We start from the raw sequence: 6839 nt of genomic DNA on the forward strand, positions 1-6839 counted from the left end.
ATATAATTTTTTAAATTCCATGTAGTTTCTTCTTCAAAAGCTTAAAAAACGTTTAACAGGAATAGTCAACAGTCTAATGTTTATATTTTTACCTACGACCACTACTGTAAATACTTAAAAACACACCGTCTGCGATCAATACAATACTGTTTGTATTGAACGTTGCTAGGGGGTTGCTAGGAAAACTGTACGATTTTTTTACCAAGCTGTGCGATTTTTTTACCGTACGTAAAATAGGAATTTTACATTGATTGCAGACGGTGTGTTTTTAAGTATTTACAGTAGTGGCCGTAGGTAAAGTATAGTACGTAATACGTGGTGTAATGCAATTACGCACTCATAGAATTACGCACTCGCCGCTACGCGGCGTCCTGCGTAACTTTTCCATTCGTGCGTAAAATGCTTTTTACAACACTTATTACGTAATATGTTATAGGTACTATAAAACCACCGTCACAAATTCTGTCAATTTTGTGTCAATTTGAGAACTCGAATCGGCGGTAAACAAAATTGATTGTCATTTCAGAAACAAAAGTTAACTTGGAGACAAATTTGAAAGTTCAGAATTTCTCGTTTTTTTCAGATTGTTGATAAGTCTGTGGGAAGTCAGGAATTTTTTTTAAATCAACAATACCTTGGAAAATGAATAGATGTTATTTCAACGAGTTTTTAAACTATGACATGAAAATACATTTCTCAGATTTCCTCACATCTAATAGGATCGATGTCTTGATGTTTTTTTTTTGTCAGTTGGTATAAACTTTACTAGAAATAATTGGTTTTCTAAAGTTACAAGTAAAAGACACTACATGAAACGAAAAAGTCGCTAAATATATCTACTCTAGAGTCTAGTCTACTAAGTATGTAGGTATTTAAAAACAGTTGGCACTTACGAGACCCGGTGGACCAGTAAGCGTATGCGTTTTTCCACTTCCCGTTTGACCATAACAGAAACAGGTACATCTGAAGCCTTCCACAGACATTTCAATGAGTCTCTTCATTCCGGAGAACTGAAGGACGTCTTCCTGAGTTGCAGCTGGTTCGAAGACAACGTTATATGAAAACAGTTTCGGTTTTTGACCTCCGCTGGGCCCGCCAGGTATCCCGTCCACCTTAATTAAAATAATTATTTATTACCTTATTGTTACGGGCGGAGCACTTGGAACCGCTAAAGTAAATTTTTAGTAATTTTTTTTAGAGAAACATTTTTAATTTCTGTTTGAATTTTTCATGAACAGTTGTGTGCTACTTATAAAATATTATTTGCAAGTGCATATATCGATTTATGAGGATAAATTTTCAGTGTTGCTATTTACCTCTGGACTTCATAGATTTGATGCAATGAGTATATTGAGAGAAGCACATTATTTTCTATTGAATCTATATTTTTTGTATATAATTTCACAATTTCATCCATAAGAATAAGAGCAAACTGTTTTATTTTGTTTGGTTAAAATTTGTAGCTAAATTACTAAATCCTTAATGGATTTACACAATTAATCGTACTTGTACTACATATCTTATAAAATATGAACCATATGTATATCTATATTATATAAAATATATCTCATTTAATGTGTAGTAACTGAGAATGCAACTTCAGTGATGGGCCTTAGCGGGTCCCGTACGTCAAATGTGCTATAATCTATAAATATGTCTAAATCATTGTTTATGTGAAAAGTACTTAAATTTAAAGTATTTAGTAGTCTTATGAATTCAAAATTTCTGTAAATACTTTTTTAAATACTTTCATTAGATTAATTTTAATCTCTTACTTTCAGGAAGTTTATCTGAATTGGAATTGACGAACACATATTTATAAAAAAATTAATATAAGTTTATTAATACGAAGAAAATCCTCAAAAAAAATTATGACTATATTTGGATACCTAAGAGACGAAATATTAATATAATAATTTTTCACGATTTAGTACAGAGCCTTATGAGAATGCAGATTTTTTTGGTATTTCCGCTTAGAATGCGTAGCAATTGACAAACAGTTTTTACAGCAACTTGTATAAATAGGAAACCGATATCTAGGGAACTGTATGACAGCTCGTAGAAATCGATTAGGTACTTGTAAGATACATAATTTATAATAATTCTCCTTCAAACTGCTGTTGTTGATTAACTTAACGTCCATATGCGTGATAGCGGCAACGCCGCGGTTCTCGCAGTAGCGTATTATTTGAAAGTCGCAGGTGTGACATATGGTGTATATTTCAAGCTTAGGCATCCAAACAAAGCCAGCCAAGTGCAGCGTTGCCAAATCTAAAGGCTTACTACTTTAGTCACTAGCGAATGTACAGAAACTCTCGTTAGACTTTTAAACGTACCTCCGTACCCGATAAACCTCCTTAATAAATTAAGAAATTTTACATCAACAACTTTGTGTGGGTTTTCTTCTATTGCACTAATTTACACTCAAAATATAAAATTTGTAAAATAAAGTGATTTTGCCTATATAACAAGAAATTTGGTACACAGTAGTAGCTCCGATGGTTGTAGGTAAGGTTATGTAACAGTAATCGAGACAAAAATGATACGCCGTTGATTTTTTTGAAGTTTTGAAGACAAGTCCGTAGAGTGTCATATAAAGATTGAAGACTTTGACTCTTCAAATTTTGTTATTGTTATTAACTAACAAATTATAAATAAGTCGTGAAATAAAAATTCTTATACATAGCATAAGTGATTACAAGTCTCCTAAAGAATAATATTTATTTTGGCATTTTAAACTAATTTTAAATACATAAGAATAATAAGTAATTCATACTTAACGTGTATTTGTTAAAATATTTCCGGTTAATCGATACATCATAAGACTTATTTTGATTATGATGGCGGACAGTTCTAGAATAGCCCAAAATACTTAACCAACTATTTTGTCAATATGTCTTCGCTTAGCTGTTTTTTTTTTTTTAATGGAATGGTCGAGTAATTTGAACCTTCTATAATAGTCATCATCGTATAGACCTACATAATTGTATAGACCCACACAATTCGAACTATTTCTATTATGTAAAGAACTGTCGGAGCGCTCCACAAGGTTAAACGAGAAATAATCTTGGCTTCATTTATTTGTTAATAAAAATGGTGCTAATGTACAGGGTGTTAATAAACTTATGTCAAAAATTGAAAGGGGTAAAATAGGAGCAAAAACTGAGTTAACTGTCACAAACTTGTATCGGAAGTCTAAAGTCATAGGGAAAAAAGCTAATTAAAAATATGTCTAAAACTGTTTTGGAACTGCTAAAATACATGTATTTGATCGTGGCGAGTACTTACAATAAATTCTGTAACACTGTTTACAAGTTTGCAGGTTTCCTATGAAGCCGGACTGTATTTGAAAGTCGGTTTGTAATACATTGTTGCCGTGATTGCTGTGCTGTTTTTCTGTTTTTCGAAAGTACATTTAATAGCCGTATTTCCAAGTTTTCCTTTGAAAATGGGCGCATTAATTTTGACAATCGCGAATATTATGACATGCTCATAATCTATGGCGAAGCAAACGAAAATGCCCACAGAGCTTGTCAAGTGTACTGTTTAAGATATCTTGACCGCACCGCAAACATTTATTGCGGTATCGCAAAGAATTTTGGACACCGGTGAAGAACAACCGCGTCGAGGTCGCGACGGTGGCCCAGGGTGATCACTTAGAATCTTAAATGTCGAGGAGATGATTTTAGATCTCGTCGAAGATCCGCACTGTAGCAACAGAAATATCGCACAGCAAGTAAATATTTCGCATCCGGGCATTACTTACAAGAAGCTCAGTTGTACTCATTTCAAATTCAACGTGTTCAAGCGCTTACTCTTGAGGGTTTCCACTACGTCGACGTTTTTGCGAACGGTTGCTTTAGGAATATGCATGAATTCCTCCATTTACAGTGCAAATACTCATTACAGATGAGGTATGTTCTGGACTATTAGAAAATCCACACGAAATAAGTCGCGGTGCCTTTCAGCAACAGTTTTCAGTGAATATCTGGACCGGTATCGTTAATGGCACTTTAATAGGACCTTTTGAATTGCCTAGACGCTTAGACCGGGCTTCATATCTAGATTTTTTGCAAAATCGCTTGCCGGAGTTATTGGTAGACGTGTCATTAAATGTTCGGCAAAATATGTGGTTACTGCATGACGAAGCCCTCGCTCACTTTTTTCAGAGAGTGCGCGATTTTCTGTGAAAAGTGTTGTGTATTCCAAAGTTCGTGACATCGATCAACTGCGACGACGCATTGCCGAGAGGACATGGCAATGTTGCAACGCGTGCGAGCGAATTGAATACGTCGCGCTGAAGCTTGTGTGCAAGCAAATAGTGGGTACATCGAACATCTTCTATGAAAATCTGCAGTTCTCAAAAGGTGGCTCCTTGCATTGTTGAGGTAAGTCAGATTTTAAAATTACATTATACTCAGTACAAATCCGTGTATTTACCTCATTTTGATATAACGGACATGTGGCAAAAATATTTGACATAAGTTCGTAAGACCCTGTATTTTTAATAAAAGATATATTGTTTAAAGTAAAGCTGGGCTAAACCGTTATTTTATTTGATCAACGCTAACAATTCCTTTCTCGAAATAAAAAATAGTACACTGCCGGCCCTTTGAATGTGAACGATTTATTTTTCTAATGTGATGTGGTCTACTCTTCTTATTATGACGTTATGAAGTTTTTATATGTCAGTGTCATTAGTAATTTGCCTGGTAATTTAAAATGCCGCATTTAACGGAACCAAAGAAAGTGAGAGCTATAAGTCAGCTTCACAAAGGCCAATTATAGACAATTTATTATAAGAGTCGTCCACTTTCAAAGGGCCGGCACTGTACCTATCTGTACCTATACAGGGTGGTCCGTAAGTAATGGTCCGTAGAGACATACTAGATTTTTTACTTCAAAATATTACGATTGGAGCCAATATNTGTTTAATTGTCAAAATTAATGTTTTCATTAGCGCACACTACGATCAAATTTCCTGTAATGAAACATGCAGCAGATTGTTGAAATGTGTTTTTCTTGAAAACGGACAATTTCTAGAGCTAATGACAAGTATACCATTTTTTCACGAAAATAATGTAGGTTTAAGATTTTTTAAAAAAAGAAGCGTTAACGTTGTGGATAAAAAAATTATGCTCGTATTTACGTCATAAACACGGCGTATGTGGCGCCCTCTAGAAGATACATCGAAATAGATAACAAATTATGATTTCTCGTATACAGAAACATCTACCCCTAAATTTTCACGTTCATACACTCAAAAATATTATAATTATTACGAAAATTCAATTTTTAATTTCCAACTTTGACACCCTGTATCTTTTTTGTTATCAACATTTTATTAAGGCATGTTGGCTCCAATCGCAATATTTTAAAGTAAAAAAATCTAGTATGTCTGTATGGACCATTACTTACGGACCACCCTGTATATGAAACAAAAAGAAAAAAATTATACTTACCAAAATTTGTCCGTTTCCCGGAAACTGCACAACATAGTCATCACCTGACTTAATTTCCTTCTTGCTAAGTGGCCTGACCCTAAAAATGTATTATTCTTGTTGCTGTATACTTAGAAAATATAAGTAAACATTAAACAAATAAAGCATTGAAATTATATATTGCTAACCTCACTACAACGTTGATATTATCTTCTTCGTCACTGTAACTGGTTATTATTCTCTGAAGGTTATTGTCTTCATCAAATCTTTCAATACTGCCATTTCTGGAAAAATACATTCATACTAAAAACATGACATTTTAATTATTAATTAATTTTATCCACGATTCAATACATTATGTAATATTAATAAATGAGAAAATAAGTTTTATGTGAAAACCTGAAGGTTGAAGTTCGAAGGTTAAATCGATTCATCTATATTGCATGAACTTAAGATCCTAAAGAATTCTAGAGAACTCACGCTAGTTTCGTCGAAAATATAACGTTTGGTAAATCCATTGTTATGCATACGGGAGGCTAATAGACATTTTAATAATTAACCAGGCGAAAACCACAACTAGCACTTGTTTTATTTATGAAATGTTAGTAGCAGCCGAGGCTTTGGATATTTTATAAATAATGGACAAATTCGATCCAAATTGGCAAAACTAAGTGTTTGATAAAAATAAATTTATAAGCATTGCAACTTCAATCCATATTTCTGAAATCGTAGGTTAAATTAGAAAAAGTTTAATTTATTTATGTGTTTTAAGACAAAATAAATACATCTGAGAAATTATTTTATTATACAGGGTACGTGTACAATGAAAGGCAATAAATTCCTGTGCTCAAATAGGTTGATTTCAGTTAAATCACCGCTAGATAGCCTCAAAGTTCCTGAAAAATTTTTGAATTTTTAAAATATGTTATTAATTTTTATTGATACATTTCAGTGTTATACAGAGTGTTTTATAAAACTTGCAACTGCTAGAAAGTTGATATATGGCGAAAACATCCGTCCATAGCATTTAAATTTCTTAACTGAGTAATTTAATCACTTGTCAATTTAATATGACGTTTATCAAATAACGAGAACAGCCCACTATTCAAAACCATGAAATGTTAGAAATTATTATAAAATTAAATATGAACAAAAAAAATTATAACTCGAAAATGGTTTATTGTGTGAAGAAAATGTAAGTGACCTTTTTTAAACGCGCCTATTAATTTTTCTGAAAATCTAGTGGCGTAGTTTTTCTGAGGGTTTTTAATGACAAAGCTCCCCTGAATCTGCGCCACTGGTTGACAGATTTATATAGAAATACACCGAATTATTACCTTTAATTAGTTACATCATTTGCCCAAGTTTAGTCAATCTACGTCAAACAGCTTCAGAAAT

General features: G+C 33.0%; 1 long non-coding RNA gene across 1 annotated transcript; it reads right to left on the minus strand.

The window, feature by feature from the left end:
- Window positions 1-977: 977 nt before the first annotated feature.
- LOC111692645 lies at window positions 978-5717 on the minus strand. The gene is made up of 3 exons (XR_002763285.1): window positions 5630-5717; window positions 5463-5541; window positions 978-1112 (listed from the first exon to the last, which is right to left on the minus strand). It is a non-coding gene; the product is annotated as an uncharacterized LOC111692645 (long non-coding RNA).
- Between the last annotated feature and the right edge of the window lie 1122 nt (window positions 5718-6839).

The sequence above is a fragment of the Anoplophora glabripennis genome, unplaced genomic scaffold, assembly GCF_000390285.2.
Source record: "Anoplophora glabripennis isolate ALB-LARVAE unplaced genomic scaffold, Agla_2.0 scaffold2383, whole genome shotgun sequence".
In the NCBI taxonomy this organism is placed as follows: Eukaryota; Metazoa; Arthropoda; class Insecta; order Coleoptera; family Cerambycidae; genus Anoplophora; species Anoplophora glabripennis.